Source organism: Ctenocephalides felis, unplaced genomic scaffold (assembly GCF_003426905.1).
Source record: "Ctenocephalides felis isolate EL2017-DRISC unplaced genomic scaffold, ASM342690v1 CF-g0.4_SCAFFOLD_02493, whole genome shotgun sequence".
NCBI lineage: Eukaryota > Metazoa > Arthropoda > Insecta > Siphonaptera > Pulicidae > Ctenocephalides > Ctenocephalides felis.
In genome coordinates, this window is record NW_020538647.1 from 36,801 (window position 1) to 60,158 (window position 23,358).

General features: G+C 29.4%; 1 protein-coding gene across 1 annotated transcript in view; it reads right to left on the reverse strand.

Moving 5' to 3' along the window:
* The window catches only part of LOC113380970 (protein phosphatase 1 regulatory subunit 14B-like), a gene marked incomplete at its 3' end in the record, with an annotated part of 57,208 nt that extends 34,471 nt beyond the window's left edge, over nucleotides 1–22,737 (reverse strand). Inside the window, exon 1 of the mRNA XM_026619988.1 lies at nucleotides 22,479–22,737. The remainder of the gene's footprint in view (nucleotides 1–22,478) is intronic.
* Between the last annotated feature and the right edge of the window lie 621 nt (nucleotides 22,738–23,358).

Genomic DNA, 23,358 nt, shown 5'->3' on the forward strand with positions numbered 1-23,358 from the left:
AAATATAAATAAAAGTGCCAGAGACCCCCATGCTCGGTTACAAGTATAAACTGCAATCTCGCCCACACATTCTATTGAACGAATGACTCACTTATGTTATTAATAGTTTTTAATGATTGTTCATTATAGACACGGTTTTAGATCGTGATTAAATAAGGGGATTTAAACTGACCATTAGTATGTCAAATAATACAATTTACAAGCTGAGACAGGAGTAGTGATAAAAAGATCCAAGGATAAAATTAGTCGACAAAATGATTCATAGAAACGTTTTTAAATGAAAGAGCAAATGGTGACGGAGAACAGTACTTAAATATAATGTTACAGTGCTTAATTAAATAAAAAATATAAAAACTATATATCTATGAAGAAAACAAAAATTAACAAGCATCCATCCAGTTATATCCACTGAAGAAGAATCAAATTGGGAATTGAAACGTATGGGTTTCTCATTATTTTTTTTTAAACATTTAGTTTTGATAATTGCATGGATTCCAGTTAAAATATATATTTGTATGTTCAACTAATATAGTTTATGACATTTATTTTCTTACGAAAAGGTGCCGCCAAAGTACAAAACATTGAAATGTACTGTTCTTTCACAAATTAAACACTTTGTTCAATGTTTATTCCCCGTTTTAATATGTGTAAATATAAATATGGATGAACTAAACATACAAAGCTGAGATAACAAATTTTACTATGTTCATTCATTGCAAGACGACTGAGTTGCAAATGGTTGGTATAAATCGATTCATCCAAGTGCAATTTCTCACAGCCGATTTGGTTGCATTATTCTGATAGGCAATTACTTATGAATGAAAATTCAAAGAATACAAATAAAATTCTTTGTAACATTTGTATGTAACAACTATTTCAGAGTACCTGTGTTTGAATATGATACACCAATTATTAAGGTTTTGTTCAATTGTTTCTTCGATGTTTTACGATCAAGTTGTTTTATATTGCGAGCACGTATTATTTATTGAGTTAAGTATATATATAAATATATATATATATATATATATATATATATATAATATATATATGTCGTTTTATGGGATATTGATACTCGCATTGTTAACCCGTTTCATGAAGGCTAGATTTGCAATCAGAAACAGGTCATTCTGTCACGTCTATTTGCTGAACAAAAATGGCTTTTATGTAGAACACGTACACGCCCTTTGTTATTTAGCCTCGAAATATTCTTTTATAGGATTCTGATTTATAATTTCATATTGATATATACATAAATATCACGAAATTCTAATGTTCAAAAAAAGCTTTTATAATCAAACATTATTTTATATTCAACCAAACATATTAAACATTTTAACTTATTTGCATCTGCAAAAATTGATAGAAATGTTAATAAAAGAACATTTAAATCTCACAATATTAAAAAAAATGTTAAATTAAATTTGCTTGGAGACATGAATTCATCTGAAGCCCGATCGAGTATGATGTAGATCGGTAGAATACTTTAACTCTATTCATTATTCTCTGTATGTCATTTAGTTTAGCTTTAGTTGTTTGGCTCCATGTTGTTATTCCATAAAAAACTATAGGTATTATTTGCGCTTTAAGAATTAGTATTCTATTTTTTTGCCGAAAGAGTGGATCCTTTTCAATGCCCCTGTTAATGTTCATATCTTTCTTTTTATTTTGTTTATATGTTCTGTCCATGACAGTTTTTCATTTATTATCAGTCCTAAGTACTTTATGTTTTCACTTCTTCTATTTCTCTATCATTTACTTTAATATTTAGTTTAGTGTTCTCGGTATTTTTTCTATGTTTGAAATATATGTATTTTGTTTTATCGATGTTAATTGTTAGTTTATTTTCAGTTAGCAACTCGGTGTATATTTTCATGTCCGTGTTTACAGTATCTTCGAGTCTTTTTTTATCCTTATCTGCATATACTATGGCAGTATCGTCTGCATATAATATGTATCTTCCGTTTAATTTTGCGTCTTTAAGGTTATTGGTGTATAGTAATATAATAAAGGTCCTAATACAGAACCTTGCGGGACTCCACAGTTATGCTACATCCTCCACTTGTGAAATTTCTACTTTAATCTTTAATATTAAATCTACTACTTTAATACAAAATCTACTTTAATATTTAGATTCATATATGGTTAATTGTAAAAAGAACTTATCAGCTTGCTTTTAATCACATTGTAACATTAGTAGGAATTCATAATCAAATTCTATTAAACTATTTTTTGTACCAACTATCAGTATTTTCAATCATAATATTTTAAGTACAGTTATGCTGATTGATTTTGAAACAAATAATATTATGATCATTTGAAATAATAATATAAACATAAAACTGAGAACGTTTATATTTCATAAGGTTATCAAAAACATACTATGAAAAATATGTCAACAATTCATACATGAAAATATATGCAGTCAAATTCCATTTACAATATCAAATATTTATATAGGCGTTATATGAAGTATGAAACAAGATATCGTAAAATTTATACATACATTAAATGTGAAGCATTTGAAACAATTAATATATCTGCAAAGTAATTGTTATACAAATTAGCTTAATGAATTAATTTATAAACAACAAATAATTTTTTGTAATTATTTTGTTGATGTTGTTTTAAAACCTCAGTATAGTATTAGAGTTCAACATGTAACAACAATTGGGTGCCAGAATATCTAAAAGTATTCTGCCTATTTAATCGATTACAAATACATTGAACTATTCAACATTACTCTTAAATCACTATTCTCCATAGTGTCTACAAGCCGTTACTGTTTGAAAAAAAAGTTTAATTCATAAACTGATGGTCTAAATAGAAGTGAATTACGTTCCAACAACAAAGAAAAAATATTAACATATCCGCAAAGAACGAAGTCGCTGAACCTCGAACTAATGCGCCGTCCGTTACTTCATCTTCACCATGAGTAACTGACAGTTGTGGAAGACTACGAGGAATGATGATTTTTATATTTTCAACAAAGCCATATATGTATATATAACATGTACGATATTTCAATTGCTAATTGTCAGCAATTCGATAAATGACGAACGCTTATCTAAATATATACAAAGTCTCAATTAACGTCTGCGATAGTAAAAATTTAAACAATTAAGTAGTCAATGTGAAAACTGTATTAGCTCTGTGCTAAATGTCATATGCAAAATATTATATAAGTTGTAATTAGTTATGTATTAACAATAAAAGCAAATGTTATAATTAGTCATATACCGCAATAAAATATATATGTATGAGTGAAAAATTTGCAACCACGCAATTTCCAAAAATTAAAATAGTAAAATAGGAAATATAAATAATATAAACTTGTATGACAGTTAATCGTTAATCATCAAAATAATTGTAAATTAATGATATTTTTAATTTCCTGAAGGAGAAGTTTAGGATTTCATAAAAAAATCCATACGCTAAATTCTGAATCGAATGAGCCGTTTCTCTGTAATTTGAAAAGAAGTGTTAAACTTTTCTTCCAACTTTTAAGCTCAACTACCGAATTGTTTTTAAAAAATCAAAAACAGTTTGAAAAATATTACTTGGGAATGATACTGAATAGTTTTAGGTGAAAATCTACCGAGCCGTTTTCTTGTAATTAACTGTTACAAAATTAAGCCGATTTTGATGGAAGTTTTTTCGGCGATATATATCATGGTCTTATAGAACTTACTGAAATATTACGACCTTACGACATGTAGTTTTATTTTAAAAATTCATCAAAGTTTGAGAAAATAACTAGTTTTTTTGACGTTTGTTAAAATTAAAAGTAGACGATTTACTTGGTATAAATGAGAGTACATGGCCAATGAACATACTAAGCCATTGAAGTCCTATGAAAACTGGTTCAATTATAAAAAATATTAATTTTTGAAAATTTGCTTTTAGAAAATACTACGAGTTAACGCGTTTGTTCGTTTTCAATTATGTGTAAGGAATCCACTCGGAATACTTTCAATCACTCATAAATTCATTTATTTTTTATTGATTAATTCGATTATTTACACATATCGGGAAGTTTATGTAACTTGCCTCAAGCCAAAATACCAATACTAACTAGATAAATTTAATTTTATTACTTGATTTAAATTTGTTTGACATTGTTATTAGTAAATTTTGTGATAATATGCAACAATTGAAAGTGAAAAATTAAAATCTTTTAACAAAAATGTCCAATATTTAGTAATGATTGAAGGTAATGAAATAAAAAAAAACATACAAATAACTTTGTGATCAAGCCATTATAATACATTTCAAATTGCAATCATTCTTTTCAATTTAATGCTGGCTAAATATAGTACATTTATCATGTTATTACATTAATTTTCAATATTCCAAACTTCACATTGAAACCTAGTTCTGGGGATAATTATATTGAACCTTGTTTTGTACTCGGATCGATCATAAAAATTTTGATTGCCTGTCAATAATAAGAATCAGGAATAATACCAGTCATTAACTTAAAACCTTGAATTTTGACAACGAGATTGAAGGCTTCTCCATTTAGTTTTGTTAAAAATAGACGATTTAAAACAAATAACGAGTGTACGTGAAGGAAACATATATCGCTTCAAATAAACTTATTCATTCTGTTAATTAATGATAATTTAGCATTATTAAGCTAGCTAGATTTATTATAAACTAATTTCATGTAATAATCAATACTTCGATGATAAAAACAATAACTACGACTAATTTGCGACGTTTAAAAAGTAATTAACGTTTTACTCAATGGATAATTTTTGTAAATTAATTTCTTCGAGTGGCAAGCGTTCGAGAAGAAAAATCAGAAAAGATCAATTAAAGAATAAGATTGATTAAATTCGATAAAATTTGATGTTTTGTCAAGTGCCTGTTGATGTATAAATTCTCTTGATAATAATCATTAACAGTTGTTTTAAATTATATACAAACTTACATATCAAGTATGCATTTATAAAAAATGCATTGTATTATTGTATTGAGTGGGAGTGAATCTCGCGTGCAAAACCTATGCATATAATTCATATAATATCTGATATCAAATTTATGTGACATTTAGAGCAATATCAGAACAAATACGTTGTAATCTATATTGCTTTGTTTTCTGGAATTTTCAATGGAACTATTAAGAGATTATAATAACATAACATGAGCATTCATTCGTAATTAATAATTTTCTAGATCGCTAATAAAAATAATATTGTGAATACACATGTATAATTTTCTATAGCTTAGTTTTCTGTGAGTGTATAAGCAAATGTATGTTGCAAATTGCCTCAACTACGGTAATAATCTCCGTACTAGAAACAGCTTGCATAATGAATATACATTAATTCCTAATTGCATGTGAAGCGGCATATCCAATGTTGAGAATTTTATAAACTGAGACGCAATGCTTTGTGTGTAACTAAATCAATCATGAGTAGAAGAACATGAGCATAATTAATTTGTTCCATATATATTTAATGGTATAATTTCTGATTAGAAATAAAAAGGTGCGTGTGGTCGAATGAAAGCAATAACGCAGATGATTATTGCTGGTAGTAAATCAGGGAAAGGTAACTGAAAATACTATATAGGCCAGAATCTATGGATAAAATACGATTTAGTACCTATTGTTTTATGAGCAGTATTTGGATAGGTTTTCAAGATATACCCATTTCCATTTGAAAATGGAGATGATGATTGTTTCTAAATAGCCCTTCATGGCTGTGCAATTTCTTAAAATATATCACTATTAAGAAATCACAGTAGTAGCGGTTAAGAGCGATGGGGCTTGATTCAGAGGTCCCGGGTTAGATACCCACAACGATTTACACTTTTAAGTATAGATAGCAATGTGTTTCCTAGCCTTTAATCCGTCATTCCTGCACCGATGAATATATATTTTCCCTATTACAGAAATTGTAAAAATTTATCATACAGAGATGTGACAACTGATTGGGAATCTGTCAAACAGACTAGTATTAAGTCAAATCAGCACAACAGCTTATAGAACTATTAGACTCTGATTGCTGTTCAAAAGTAACCAAAAAAAATCACAACCACTGGGTTTCTTTGTGATATAAAATACACCAAATGAATAGAACAACTATTGATATATGCTACTCAACAACAATGATTACTTAGTCCACTCCATATTTTTTTAAATAAAGTGCGTACCGTTCTGGATGGCATATTTCACACGGAGAACGCGCACACCTGCGCATAATGAAATTCTAATATCCCGCCTAAAAATAAATGATTCCCCGAAATATCAAAGCAACACATATTCCGTATATACTATAAGTTTAATCAAAATTCTGTATACTATTTCGTTCGCGTATATACCTACTGTCGTCACAGATGCTGGTTTTAATGTATGGCCTTGCGCCATCCGAAGCTCATTATACGGTTTGATTTCCAAAAGATAATACCATAAAGCACATTGTAATCAGTAATACCAGAAAATGTACTGTCTGACTAATAGTTATTTTGTGGTTAAATGTTATATCCGACATCGAGCTAAAATTATTCCAATGTTTTTTTTATTCTCATATCTTAACAGCAATCAGAACTTTATCCCATGAGCTGTTGAGCTGAAACTTCTCCTTACTTCATATTTTTTAGATGGTAGTCCAATGGTTAATCTATCCATATTTGATGAACTTATTATTAGAATTTATCTAATAGGGATGACTTTTTATTGATGCAGCAATGCCGGGCAAGGACCATTTTCACTTGGAAACATATTACTATCTATACTTTCAAGTAAAACCGTTGTCACTACTACTTGACAACAGGCTGCTCAAAATGGATCTTGAACCCAGGACCTCTGAGTCAAGTCCCGTCGGTTTTAACCGCTTTTGGTCGATAGTACTCTCATGAGTACACTTTTAACCATAATTTTAACTTTACAAAAAAAGTTCTTTTTGACATAAAAATATTTAGGAGGGACGTACCAGCAAAAAGAACAAAAGAGCTACTCAGGGTACATGGTAGTGTGTAATAACTTTTCTCCTTTTTGAACGAGAGCTAGTTGAACAGCACTCACATAAGGTTTTTAAATACAATTTTCAAATTTATATTTTGAGCATCTCCAAGATTTCGATTTTTTTAAATTCAAAGTCACCACAAATAAAAATTTATCGAAAACCACTATGGACGCCCATAGTACCAACATAATAACGATTCATTCGTGTGTCTATAAAAAGAACGGTTTCATTCTTATCGTATACAATCAAAACTAGAAATAGAAAATATAACATATTGTAACACGTTCATTAATTACAGAATAATTCAACGAAATTTCTGAAGTCACGTTTCACAAATTAATTTAAGCCACAGGTGGGTGTTAATCAATAGACAATCGCGCAATAACTTGCAATCACTGCAAAACATACACTTTCCAAATAGATATAATTAGCATCAACATGAATTTCTAATTAAAAATAATAAAGATAAGTGAGAAATATAGTAATGGAAAAACAACGATTTGCAATATGTTATGATAAGAAAAGGTTTTGCATCTAATCCATGTTTATAGTTGAAATAGAATTAGATGGATTTTAGTTGTATGGATTAGCGAGTCATTACGTTAATCGTATTAACTACAATGTACATAGTTATATATATATATATATATATATATCACAACATCTACTCATAATAGTATAGAATCTGCGAGTGAGGATGATCATTAAAAATTATTTTATTTCCAGTTATCAAAGAAAATGTCTTAGAACAATTTTTGATTACAGCTATGCTTTTTTTCTGAATCCTTCATGTCTATTTACAAATAATAATTTAACCTAGGCATGTAACAAAAATAAAATAAGTTTTGAACTTTGAAGTTTAAAGATTACGGAACGTCAAAGAGTAAACTATTCTTAGATTTATAGACAACCAGAGTAAACAAATATTTTGATTTCGTTTCAAAAGCCAGCAGGTACTGTATAAATAAAGCAAGATCACAATATTTTTCATGGTTCTATACTTAAAGTAACATGAAATTAAAAAATATGTATTTAAACATACCCCTATTATTTTATATAAATATCAGAGTGGTACCGACCATATTTCTGCAAATCCAAAGCAATATTTGAAAATACTAAATATGTATTCTGTAAAAATTTCATAAAATACTATATTTGTGACAATAATGAACACGTATGATAAACTATTTTATTTCTACTTAACTATCTAAATATATTTTTTTATTATTGATTTATACTCATGGAAATACGCTGTAATTAAAAGTAATGGTTACTGTAATTTGAGTTCTTCCTATCAAACATTTGAAATCAGTAATTTACATCACGTACGCCAATGTTTTATTGTCATGTGAGCACGAACATAAGCTGTAAATGATAAATTTATATATAATTGCTACAAAAAATAACAAAAACACTTAAATAGATTTTAAACACAGAATTTGCCAGTACATAAAAGGTCAAGGCTTATTTGGAAAACTGTTACAAGTGCAGAGGCGAATAGCACAAACAATGTACGGAAAGTACAATGAACTTTTAAATTATAAGTCTCGATTATGAATTCATCGAGGCAGTAATGCTTGACATTCATGAATCATATTTTGTAATTATTAACAAAGTACGACGTGATAAATTTATCACTAAAAATCGTGCTGCATTTTTTACTATATTTTGGAAAACTAGTGGTGCATATGACAACGTGCCTTGAGGCAAATTGCTGAAACTTCCTGTACCAAAAATTAAAATTTTTCAAAAACTTTAAATTTTTTGAAAACTGAAAAAATTGACTTTGTTGAAAAATTTGTTTTTTTTTTATATTTCGAAACTTTTATTTCAGAAGCTTTTGAAACGTAAAGATATATAAAAAAAATATTTTCGATTTTAGTTAATAATTCTTTCAGTGATTTAAAATACAAAATACACCGTTAGTTCTGTAAAATCAAAAATTCTGGTTACCATAAGACGTATGTTTTATCGATTTTATAAAATTTATCATGTATTTTGCAACAGAGATTGTCATTGACATTGTCTTTATCAATTCAAGTTTATTTACACAGGTGTTTTGCATCGTATGTAGGTGTCAAATGTTATGAGATCCATCCGATTGTTCTTTTTGCTAATGCATTTCTGCTAAATTTCACAAACCGTTTATTTAACGAATATTGCTTTTTCATATCATAAAATGACTAACCAAGAAATACAGGAAATATTTCATAGTACTAAGATGACAAAATTTTTTCAAGTCAAAACCGAGACGGCGATTTTAATTTTATCATCAAGTAAATGCGAAGATTCAATTCAAAACCTATACTTTTCGGAAACCAGAGACAATCCGAGAGAAAAGATCCAATTCCGGGACGAATATTGTTTTTTAGAAAAACTTGGGACGCAAGGTGGAAATTCGGGACTGTCTCGGCCAAATGTTATGGTCGCCATAATAGTACACTAATTTCGGCTCACATTCACGAACAGATTTTTTCCAATTTTGGTACCAAACTATTTAGAATAATTTGAATCTTCGAGAAAATATAAGATTTAAAAAACAAACTTTGAAATACTCTTATATAAATGTTAAATACTACTACTATAATAGCTCAAAGGTTTCAAACAACCTCAAAAGTTTGAACCACTAGGTTATCTGAGTTGATATTCAAAACTCCATTACTCATTTTGTGTTTTCATACATGAAACATTAATAAAGGAAATATATTTCTGATAACACTCATTGCATGTCATATTTCAAAAATATTTAATATGTTTGATTACGGTTTCCGCATCGACGAAGAGTTGTTGAATGACACTTTAATCAAATAATAGATTGATTAGACGGGAAGTTCCCAAAGGTTGTCATAATAAACTAACTGATTATAGACGTTTAATACAAACAATGATATATAAATAGATTTCATTACAAGAGCAATTGCTAATTAACTACATATACAAAACTAATAATATATTTAATAATGTATTAATTTTTTTTTTGTACAACTAAATAACGCATGTCATTATGAACTAGATAAATGTTAAATTAAGTTAATATTTTATTTGAATCGATCATTTAAAATTCATTTATTTGTTCGGATATGAAAATACTTTTTCCCTAAAATTTCGTATATTCTGAACTAAAATATCTGACAATTTGGTATGCTTATGTTCAATGATTATTTTTGATAATTTTACAAAGTTCGACGAATTTTTTAAATTAGGTGATTTGTCGATTGTCATCGAAGTTTATCATCAAAAAATGTTTCATGAAAGTCGTCGAAAAAATTCTTTTAACTTTAATATTGGTCAATATTGGTCGATATCGGCCAATATTGGTCAATATCGGCCAATACAACTAGTCAACATCAATATTGGTCAATATTGGTCAAACTTTGGAATGATGATTAGTACCTGTATTCTTGATTTCTCCACTACAACATGGATGTTGAGATCATCACATATGATTTATTTGAGTCTGCATAGTAAAATTTCATATTTGATGTTTAATGTACAGGTATACATCGTTACATTTTGGACAACTATATTGTGTAACGTAAAAAGCTCTCATTGAAGAGCATTTCGGCATATATAAATAAATTACAGACAAGATCTACTTTTTAAAATAGTCCTCCAGTGGAAGCTCATTTATTGCAAAACAACAAAATAAAAATGAAACTAAAATATCAGTGCATTACTGACGATAAGGTAGTCAAGATTTCGTTGAGCTCTTAAACAGTTTTATTCAAATTACATGACGGCAATATTAACTTGTAACTTGTAATATAAATTCATGTACCTCAAAACTTTTGTGAAAGTTTTTTTTTATGACGTTTAATAAATTTCTAGGAATTTAGTTTTATAATGCAAGACCGTAGACTAGATCTGGATGAACGTCCCGCAATTAATGTTGTAAAGCAGAAGTATTACTAATAAAACTTTCTGAAGAAGTGAAAAAATGTCATAAAAATGTAAGTGAATTTATATACACATGATCTTGTACATGATTTTAACGCAATAACATTAAAAATATATTTAGAGTTACATTATGAAAGGAAGGAGAAATAATAATAATGCTAAGTAAATGCATCAAGTGGTGCATAGGCAAACTCCAAATAACAGCATACATATAAGATGTATGATTTTTTTAAATTTTGTTTATTTACTCAAGATCCATTTGTTGCTAACGTTTTTAAATTCGTTCTTCTATTTCAAGTAGTATGTAATTTTGAAAAAAGACTTTTGAAAGAGTTTCAAGTTTTGCACGCTTATGTATGTAAGCTTCATATTTTTAAATTCCCATCTAAGAAGATATAAAACTGTTAAGATAGTTTATAAGTGTAAATTTAAGTTTTAATATAGTCAGGGCAGCACGAAATCTGTTCATACTATCATACAGATATAACCGATTTTATATCAACTTAGTATCGAGCGTTTCCAAAAAAACTTATCCCGATTGAAAAATCAATGAGACACCCTATATTACCCAAATTAAATTAAAAATTAATTGCACTTTCGAACAGGTGACTCAATTATTAATATGTATGATTCAAATATCAGTGTCTCATACGCATAGATAAGTCATGAAGCAAAACTTCGAAGGCATACATTTCTGCGAAACCTCCAATGTTATTCCGTACGAAGAAGTGTTTGCTTCTCGACCGCCGTTGCATAAATCGGTGGAAGAAACGAACTGTGAGAATGAAGTCACCGCTGCACGAACCCAAGAAGAAGGTGTGCAGAGAAAGAAAAAAACATTATATTCAGTACATACACAAAACAACTTGTCGTACATTAAGCAATAACGCGTAATTTTCTGTTTAGTCATATTACACAAGTGTACATTTTGATGTGATATGGAATAAAAAGTTCAGGAGCGTAGAAGTGAATTACTTTTCTCGGCAATTGTAAATTATATATTGGGCGGTCTGTAAGTAACCAGTCGACGACACGCGGAAAATTTAACGGAAAATGTGGAATCGCTGTGATGTAATTTATTACAGATCAGATACACACACATATTTATATATACATATATATGTATATATATATATATATATATACTAGCAAACCCGACAAACTCGGTTTCGCCACCAGATGGTTTCGTGAGAAAGATGAAGAAATTTTTTGTTTGTTTTATATTTGAAAAGGAAAAATTTGATTTTATTATACAACAGTAATGAATTTATTTCGATTACAAAAATGAAGTGTTTTTTAGTTGAACTTCTCTAAGTAAATAAAAGTGAATCCGCAAATTATCCGTTTCATTGAAGTGCTCTTTGGTAAACCACATTTTTGTTTTTGGTCTGACGTTAACCCAAACAAAGCGGATGGTTTTCCAACTCGTGAACAGGCAACGTATAACTGCCCATGTGAAAAACAATGATTTTATAAATAATCTATTTGAAATTTATCCCGCAAACACTAAGCTATTGGCCTTGCGACTTGTTAATTGCCATTGCGAACGCAAGGCGAATTGGAAATTGCAATCGTTTGAAGTCAAACGGAAGACCAGTCAGAATCATTGGTATGTCACAAAATCGCCAGCAATTTTTGATTGAATGGTGAAATTCAGTGCGTGTACATCATATTTCTTGGCGGCAAGAATTGCTCGTTGACTTAACCAAGCATAATTCTGATAATTCTCACTAATGTCATTACTCGAATTTTTAATTACGGTGCGTGAAGTTCCAGCAATTTGCATTAGGGCACGATGCACCTAATTTTCTTAGATATAAACCTTGCGGAGCCCGAGACCTTTCCAAAGATGCAAAATTGTCGAAATCGGTTTGTGCGTTCTGGAGTTATATCGTCAGGTAGGAAAATCTGACTTATTTTTATATATATGTAGATATATGTATATATGGAATTATATATATATATATATATATATATATATATATGTGTGTGTGTGTGTTCAAATTATTGTAAGTCTCTTTTGTTTTTAGAGTTGCAAACTTCAATATTTACAAGAGTTTTCCAAGATATTTGTAGCTCTTAAGCTAATAATTTCTTAAGCGCAAATTTGAAAGCAATGCGTTTTGAATATTATCAATTTGTAAGACAATAAGTATTAGAAAAGATCACGTTTTATGTTTTCAAGTTTTGATCATTAACTTTTGATTTATACATATGAGCAGATAAATTAATGAAATAAATATGATCTATATTATAATATTTACAAAATTCATAAAAAAAAATCCCGAGTTAAAATTTTAAAAATTCATTAGGACTTGCTTCTAGGTAAGCGGCTAGAACGACTGGACCTGAATCAGAGGTCCGGGTTCGATCCCGCTTCGAGCAGCCTGTTGTCATGCAATATGTTTTCAAGTGAAAATAGCCCTGATCTGGCATTGCTGTATCATTAAATTTTCGCCATATTGCAGAAGTTGTAATACTAATTAATCACACAGAGATGGTAGTGTTTAGATTGCAATCTGTAGAACCAACTAATATTAAGTCAATTCAGCCCACCAGTTAATATGACTTTTCAGTTCTGCTTGCAGTTTAAAAAACAACCAAAAAATTTAAAAAAATAATCTATAAAAAATTGAATTCATATTCGCATTAATCAACTTCGATATCCTCCTCCACTGGCGGCACATCACGGAGCAACAGGGTCATATAATTAGTCATTTCATGAAGACTCATCGCGAGGGTCGACAAACTATTGTACATTGCACCGAGAGATACGAACAAAAAATCTACAAACATTTGAAGTACACATATGTAAGAGTACGTGAGCATCATACGATTTTCTTCGATGTATGCGCGAGTTAAAACAACGCCGCGAAACAAGGTTACGCGCTGCATACGACACCTGAGATCATTAAAATCATTTTAAAAGTACATTCTACGAATATTCACATTCTCCCTGTTAGTACGAACATTACGTTAATATGTAGATCACGTTCTGGACATATAACAATATGGAGCAGGTTCCGGACATTTATTCTTGGGAGCTCAAAGTTAATCATCGGGGAAAAGGATATTCAACAAACGTGGTGCTCTCGATGATTTAGAACGAATACTTTTTTTTTTTTTTTTTTTTTATTGGCCTCTGATAAACATTTAGCCACATACATAATGTACAATTTACAGGTAAAATATATAGTATATTGGTCACTTACAACTTAATTTTACTATTATTAATAAACCTAATTATGTTAGGATAACAGTTCAGATTTTGCAACAATGATATCAAATTAAAGGGTTTAATCAATGTTTTTATAGAGTGTAGTTCCTCTAACAATTTAGCCCTGCTTGCCTCAAATATACTACATTCTAGTATGATGTGTTCAGATGTTCCGCTTGATGCTCCACAGGGACATGATTCTGACTCTATTATTCCCAGCCTCTTCAGGTGTGCAGGGAAGTTGCCATGGTTAAGCCTTAGTCTTGTTATTGTTACGATGGTACCTCTGTTTTCATCTGCATATTTTCGGAACCACGGTTTCGTCTTCAATTTGGGGTTGACTGCCTTGTAGTGTCGTCCCTTTGTTTCCGACGATCTGTTCCATTGTTCTTGCCATTTGTCCAGTATTTTTTTCTTTGAATTATTTATATAGTCTTTCCTAGTGGCTAGGTTGATCATAGTTCCGTATTCTGTTGCCCATTTTGCTATGGAGTCCGCTTCATCGTTTCCGCTAGAACCGGAGTGCGATCTTGTCCATAATAATTTGACTGTATACCCGTTCTCCAATAGCTGTATAAGTCTATTCCATACTTCATATACTAATGTCTCGCTTAGTCGATTAGTATGGAATAGATTTTTCAGTTTATCTATGCAGCTTTTGCTATCGGTAACTATGACTACTTTTGTGATTTTGTGGCTTTCTATATATTCAATTGCTTTTTTTATAGCTATTAGCTCGGCTGACCAAATTGAAACGAAGTCTGGTAGTTTATATCCTATTTTGATATTATCGTTTTCATAAAATAAAGCGCAGCCAGTTTTGTTATTAATTTTTGACCCGTCTGTAAATATAACTTTATAATCCTCTATGTTGATTGTATAACGAATACTTACAAAAATCCATTTTTGTTATATTATACTTTCATTATTAACGTTACTAAAGGACGTCCATCAATCAATTCGTTCAAGCAATTTCCAAAAATTTTTGAACCCCCCTTCCCCTTAATGATACATAGAAATATTTAAAATTACCCTCCTCCTCATTCCTCTTCAAATAACACCTGTATTTTTAGTATCTAGAAAAATATTGTAACATTTTGGATTTTTTTTAACTTGAGGCAAAAAATAAATATACGTAATATCTTACTGTACCCTCCCTCCACCACGTGATATTTTGTGATCTTTCAATCACATTTTGTGTGTGTCAAATTTCCCTCCCCCTTTTAAGGTTCACGTGATTAATAGATGCCCCTTTATATGGGTTTTTGAATGGTAAACAGGTAGTTGTCCAATCCAGTTGTGACTGATTGACTATACTTGAAATATTTGTTGGCATTTTAAGGTTTTTATGCAGCTATACCCATAAGGCGATTTCCACTTGGAATAATATTTGAGATCTATATCCTCTAGTGGAAATTTGACATAAATGCTGCCTAATGTCGGATTTGGTCGTGGCTGGAAACGAACCATTGTGCTACTAATTTGTGCTAGCTCAAATTCGAACTGATTACGATTACCACTACTGGGACTTTTAAACATCCTCACATGCAAAAAATTAAACCAATATATGAGACTAGCAAACGGGAAACTCCGTTTGGTTCCATTTTATGTAACATTTCGTTTGGTGATTAAAAGATGAAGAATAAAATTGCCTGCTATTGAAATTGATTAAAAATTTGCACAATACGCGTGATTTGATTTGATGGTTTCCAATTGAAATGTTTTGAAACGAATAACTTATTTTTTTTACTTTTTTTGCACAATTTCACAGAGAACACAATGCCGGTTTTGTCACATGAAATTAACTGAGCAGAAAACAATGAGTAGCAGTCAAACAAAGTACATGCTAAGTATCAGAGATGACGCTGTATGCGAAAAAACAAAAAGTTTTCCGCTTTTCTGTTGAAATCTTTCTTCAATTTTCTTTGCTATAAACCTCACGGAGTGTGAGACCTTTCCAACGAATGCAAAATAGTCGAAATCGGTTTGTGCGTTCTGGAGTTATATCGTCAGGAAGGAAAACCCGACTTATTTTTATATATATGTAGATAATATACAAGCCAGTATATTTCTTTCGTGCTTTGTATTCTATATTTTTCTATTTGGTAGTTTTAAATAGCTAACTAATAAATAGGAATTTTATTCATAAATTTTCATAAGAATAAGAAAAAAAATAATATATTGGCCTATTTATAGAATGTTCATTTATAGAAGATTATAAAAAGATTAGTAGCAAACTTAATAGTTGGTGAGATTTTCTTTTATAATTGCTTATTTAAGAAACAATTTAGGACACAACAAATTAGGATAGTATTTAGTACAATTTTGCATGAAAACTGGCATGTAAAATACCTTGGCATAACATTGGTCTATTTTACGGCAAAATCGGCCCATAAAGTTAAGTAATTCCAATTCACTTCACGTGTTATTTTAAGATACATGATAATAATTCAATTATAATTATGATATTCATTATCATATCCCTTATCATACCCTAGTTATAATTTCAAGATGTTTTGTTTTTAATTCATTTAGTTCGCAAGTCTATACTTTCAAGACGTGATGAATCATAATATTGTCGATATATCCTGCAATCGATGACGCATTTTCCTATATGTAATCTAATATAACAAAAATTTCAAAAATATTTACAGCGCAGAAATCGCAAAGAGTAAATATCACATATCACTGTGAAAATGATGCGTTCAAGAAACGCATATGATGTGTTCAAAGATATTGAAAACCGTGATTTGTTCAAATTATTGATAAGAAAACAGATATTATATCAGATACAAATATAATTTATGTGTGAATGTTTTTGATATTTCCCATATTTTCTAATATGAATTATGAGATAACATGAGTGATAGAATTATTAATGCATAATCGTAGGTGTGACATCTAAAGAAAACACGAGATATTATTAATGAATGATTTCAATAAATAGATTTTAAATTAAATTTATTGTTGTACTATAAAATATGCTGTTTCATTCATTTATCTGTAGAATTGTATTAATAATTTGCTCTGGAATAGTTGTAAATGATAATTACTTTGTTCTACACGTCGCAATTTTTTAAATTAATTTAAGAACGTAAACAATATTAATAATGTGTGCAATTTTCAATTGATAACATATTTCGAATTTATATTGTTAAGTGAAAATGGACATCATTACTGTATGTTACCAATTTGTTATGCATTAATATATATGAATAAATAAATATGAGGTATGAAAGTATTATAAAACTTATTATACGTTGTTTTAACGTGATATTTTTATATAAAATTTATCACTTATGTTTATCTAATAAAAAATCAGCATTATAAACAATTCTACAGCAACAATTGCATGTTGCAATTTGTTTCGTTTATCAGAATTAAACATAAATTTAATTTAATCAAAAGAAACAATGCAACATAAAAACAATCAGGCGATAACGTAGTATTATAATTTAAATAGAGTAAATATATGTATTTGAAAAGTTTAATACTGCCAATCATATGATAAAGAACTAAAAATTGCTCGTTAATTTAAACTATAATTAAATATAATATATTTGTATTTGACACGTTTTCTTATCATGGATTCCGATAAGAAAGTAGATTAACACTTAAGGTTATTGTTAGTTTGAGAATCAAGCAATTTAATGCGTAAATTTAAAAAAGGCGTAAAACTTTTTTAACTTCCCGAAGGAGACTATTGGCCAAGCCGTTTCTTTATAAATCGCAGAAAAGTGAAAAATTTTTCGTCTACGTTTTAGCCCGCAATTCTGAATCGATTTTGAAAATTCAAAAACGTTCGAAAGATATTGGTTGAAATTGTTGGGAATCGTGCTGAATAGTTTTTGATAGAGATCGGCCGGGCCATTTTCTTGTAATAAAGTATTTTTTAAAAAAAAATCGTCGATTTTTATCATTTTTGACGGTAGATACCATAGTCTTCTAGATCATACTAAAATATTACCCTACGACAACTCGTTTAGTTTCAAAAATTCGTCAAAGTTTGCAAAAATTGGTATCGTTTTTTTTGGCATTTGTCAAAATTAGACCTTTCATCGACGTTTGCTCAAAAATACCTGAACCGATTTCAGAAATTTAAAAGCCATTCGATGTATTTCAATGAGCACTATGGTTTATCAGTTTTGTGAGACGATCTGCCGAGCCGTTTCTTTGTAATTTGAAAAAGAGCGTGAAACTTTTCGTCCACATTTAAGCCCATTCTACCGAATCGATTTTAAAAAATCAAAAAGTGTTCGAAAGATATTAGTTGGGAATAATACTGATTAGTTTTAGGTGAAAATCTACCGAGCTGTTTTCTTGTAATTAATTGTTGAAAAAAATTTAAACCGATTTTTATGGAACTTTTTTTGGCGATATATATCATGGTCTTATAGAACTTACTGAAATATCACGATCTTACTACAAGTAGTTTAATTTTAAAAATTCATCAAAGTTTGAGGAAATGAGTAGTTTTTTTGACGTTTGTTAAAATTAAAATTAGATGATTTACTCGGTATAACGATAGATTACTTGGTCTTAATGAACATACTAAACTATTAACGTCCTATGAAAACAGGTTCAATTATAAAAATTATTGATTTGTGAAAATTAGCTTTTAGAAAATACTCCGAGTTAACGTGTTCGTTCGTTTTCAATTATGTGTAATAAATCCATATTTCTTATCACTCATAAATTAATTTGTTTATTGTTGATTAAGTCGATTATTTACACATATCGGGAAGTTCATGTAACTTGCCTCAAGGATAAATACCAATACCAACTGGTTAAAAACTAATTTCATCCAGTAAAATTCAAAGAATAATAACTAATTTATATATATTTAACTCAGGAAGCTAAAAATTGATTCGTATAGTCACTGATATAGATCATTTTGCAATCTAAGTATCTTCCATTATCTGAACCGTTTCGGTTGAACCAAGGTCGTAACTGTAAAATTCTTTGTATATTTATTATACGCGATCATTTACATCTGCATTGTCTTTTGTTAAAATGCCATCACATTTTCACGCGATGAAAACAATTTACCGTATTCGCGGACTTTGATATGGATACACATATGGATTCATTTATAATTATATAGGATTTATTACGCTTTCATTGTGCCATTGTGTTTTTTACTTCATAAATTCGCACAAAGAACTCCGTATTATGGGAAAATACATAATTTTCTAGGAAATACTTAAAGCTGATTTCACCACAACGAGATGAATAATATTTTGTGAAAATAAATTTCTTTGCATAATTTAAACTTATGATGATAGAGTAATGAAATTTTGATACGGCTCATTACTCCAACTATTCATGAAACGATTTAGATTGATTTGAAACTTCAAGACTAGATAAATTTAGCAAATAGTATTTTTTGGGAAATGTAAACTTCTCAATTACGAAGTTAAAAAAGTAGAATAATTGAATTTTGTGTAACTCGCTGAAGAACCTTTTCAAATGTTGTATGAAAGGGGTATTCTAGTCTAGAATTTAAAAAAAAAACGTTTTTTTTATATTTTGAATTACTCAAGATTTTTTATATTTTCAACTATTCAAGAATTTATGTACAAGAGGATTTTTCAACATTTGAATTATTTACGGAGATATAGATGTTTGACTACGATAATCCTCTTCTGTTTCCTTCGTCTGCTAAACTTTGAACGCGTTTTTCTCGAAACAGTCATTCTCGATACGATACCCACGATTTCTCATTTTTTACTGCACCGATTTAGTTGAATCTTTACAGAGTCTTATTCATAGACTTCTCTTCAGTATTAACCCATTCTCCTCACTCCCAAATTCCGATTTGTACTATTTTTTAAAAATTCGAAATATCAAAAAAAAAGATATACAATTTTTCAGATTTTTGCTATTTTGTATTTTTTTTAATTTGCCCATTCATACTATCAATTAATTAATAGATTAATAATTTATATGCATAGTTTTCTTCAGATGATTTGGAGGGCTATAATCACTCATATAATCAAATGCCATCTTTTGAGATTTTTTATAACTTTATGACTGCTTTTTTTGATTTTTTATATATATTCTCAAAATATGAATTAATTTCGTGTAACAAAAATATAGTAAAAAAAATGTTTGCTTTTTTTACGGTCCTTCGAAAATTGTATAAAATTCATGTCTCTAGACCACAACACAAACTTTTGTGTGAATATATAATTCAAAAAGGTTTAGGTTGTAATAATTAAAGCTTAGTATCAAGGAAGTGTATATATATATATATATATATATATATATATATATATATATATATTACGTTATCCCAGATAACTATCAAGATTATCATAATTAGTGATTTTGTTCAATAGTACATCGATAAAGTTCATTTATTTCTCGTTGGAAAACAGAAACGTTAGCCGTCATTGAAGCGAATACAATCAGCAAGAACATGATAAGTGTGCACATTTGATTATAGATGATTGAGCAAAAAACAGAAAAAATATAACGGTGTAAAATTGATACATATTCACATAGTTTTATATCCTGGACATCAACTAATTGACTTGAAATATTTGCAAAACATAATTAATAACGAGAAAGATTTAGGTTAAGCGATGTATCGTGATGGAAACAATATATGCTATCTGGAGAAGGTATTAAAATAATAAACTTCTTTGATTTTGAACCAGTGTTAAATATATTTCATTCCCTTTGTTCTTGGAAAGTTGGAATGTGAATGAAAATTTTATCTACAGTTGTTATATCCAAGGGAAAATAACCATTAGAAGGTTAATGGAATACAATTTACTTAAATCAATATTTATATGAAGGTCAAAATCAGGGTTCTGTTTACAGAACAGTTTATTAAGGGGGTATTCTGGTGTAGAGGCATACATTTTATGCGATTTTTTAAAGACTGTAATAAAGACAAAAAGTATTTTCACTATAATTTTTGTTACATGCAATTAATTGATGTGAAAATATATAAAAAATGAAAATAGTCATAAGGTTTTAATTCTAGAAAGTTATGAATTTGGGACCTCAAAAAATGGCATGTCGCCATACTTATGATTTTAGCCCTCCAAATAATCTGAAGAATAATATGTATATATTATTAATCAGCGAAGCATGCCTTGGTTGGGCCCCGCATCAAAACTTGTTTGGGGGCCCCTTTAAGAAGGGTAATGATTTTTCAACAAATATAAAAAATGCATAAAATTAAAAGAATATTTATTTATACTCATAAATCTGTAAATTTTCTGAAATGATTCTAAACATATATTTACTCTTCTTGCCTTTTTTCAAAAAACTGATTTATTAAGCGATGATTTACAGTTTTTTTAGAAGTTTTTGTCTTTAGGGACGATAGTGACAGGTCTGACAGACATTTCTCTAAAAAAAGTTCTAAAGTTCTTAGGTTTTTAATATCAAAAAAGTTATTATTAAATATAGTTCAGAAAAATATAAATTTTCTGAAGGGTTGTGCCATGGTTGGGCTTAAAAGTTGAAAACAGCGACCAGATTTAGAAACTAAAATAAAATTCAATACCTTTCGATAACAAAAGGAAATGCCAACTATGCCGGAACTATTAATTTAAAAAAAAATCGTTTTTTAGCTTTTGACGTTGAGGTCCCCATATAAGTGATACGGCTGATACGGCGGTAACTACGCCCCTGTTATTAAACAAGTTAAAAATATTTACAAAATACCGTCTGAAAAAAAATTATAGCTTTTTTGATATATTCGATTTTTTTTAGAAATAGTAAAAATCAGAATTTGGGAATGAGCAGAAGGAATTCATCCTGGTTGGTTGCTATGGAGATCTAAGTCACAAATCACGCGACAAGTAGCAAATCGATAAATCACTCTGAACATCGAACATAAAGACAAGATTGCATCCTATGTAGAAAAAATAGAAGAATACTTACCGATTTAAAACAATTAATGAAGTCAAAACTAATAATAATATAATATATATATATATATATATATATATATATCTAAAATTTAAATGTGGTTTAAAATTTATGAGAACTATTTTTTGAATAGTTTTTGAAGATATCGTAGCCTCTACGTTTTCATATACCCAAGCGTAGCTCTACGAGATCCTCATCCGTAGATCTTATTTAATGACAGACCACGTCTTATTGTTCGTATAATTAAACTAAAGTCAAATCGTATAATTAAACTTAAGTCAAAAGTATTGATACGATATAAAATTAAATAAGAAAATATTTAGTATATATTACAATCTAATATACTATGGGCATTAATCATTCATAGTTGTTTTTTTATGGTGTTAACTTAAGTCCATTACTTTAAAAAATCTTAATATAAAAAATGCATTCAATATAATTTTGTAAACATTGTTCACGCTGATATTTTCATACCATAAGAAATATTATACAATTGTACTCACATTTTATGAAGCGAATACTTCGAGTATGGATTTACAAAAACACAAGTGTCACACAAGCCAACACCCCGAAATTAATAAATGATGAATGAACTTCGAGCTAAATTCACAAGATGCACATCTAACACATCACAATATAGCACAATGTGCAATACTTTACGAGAAATAACACTATTGTCGGCGATTCTGATCAATGAAATGCAATCACACGGCGATTGAAATGACACTTTGCTCCGGGCGTAGGAAACATACAACCGAATCAACTGCGGGATGATGACTGAACGTACGAGTTGAGTGGAGTATAGAGAGCGCTATAATTTCATACGGGGCTTCCCCCACTCTTGGTCGCACTTACTCGAGATGAGAGTTTGTTAAAAGCCTATCAGGCGAATTCTACAAAAACCTTAATGTTTATAATAGTATAAGTATAAACTAGTGGGGTGCATGGCATCGTGCCTTAAGGCAAATTGCTGGAACTTCCCGCACCGTAATTAAAAATCTTGGTTCGGAACCCAAAAAAATTTACACAAAATGGGTACACATTATTAAAATCCCTATAAAATATCTGATAATTTAATGTACATATGTCCAATAAGCATTTTTAATCGCCAACGACATTTTTTTAAATTATTTTTATTGAGAGTCCATAACCGCTGGACCTGCCTTCCCAAAAATTTACTCAGTTCTTCATCTTGTCAATACAAGTAATATGTCTTTTGAATTATTAAAATCGGACGCTCCGTTCTCTTAAAAACTGAGTTACCGTTTTTGGCACTTTTTGCCTCGTATCTTCGGAAAGGTTAGACCTGCCTTTGTCAAAAACTAATCAGCACGTCTCCTTAGACTTCTAAAAATTAGAATTATTCAAATCAGTTGATCGTGA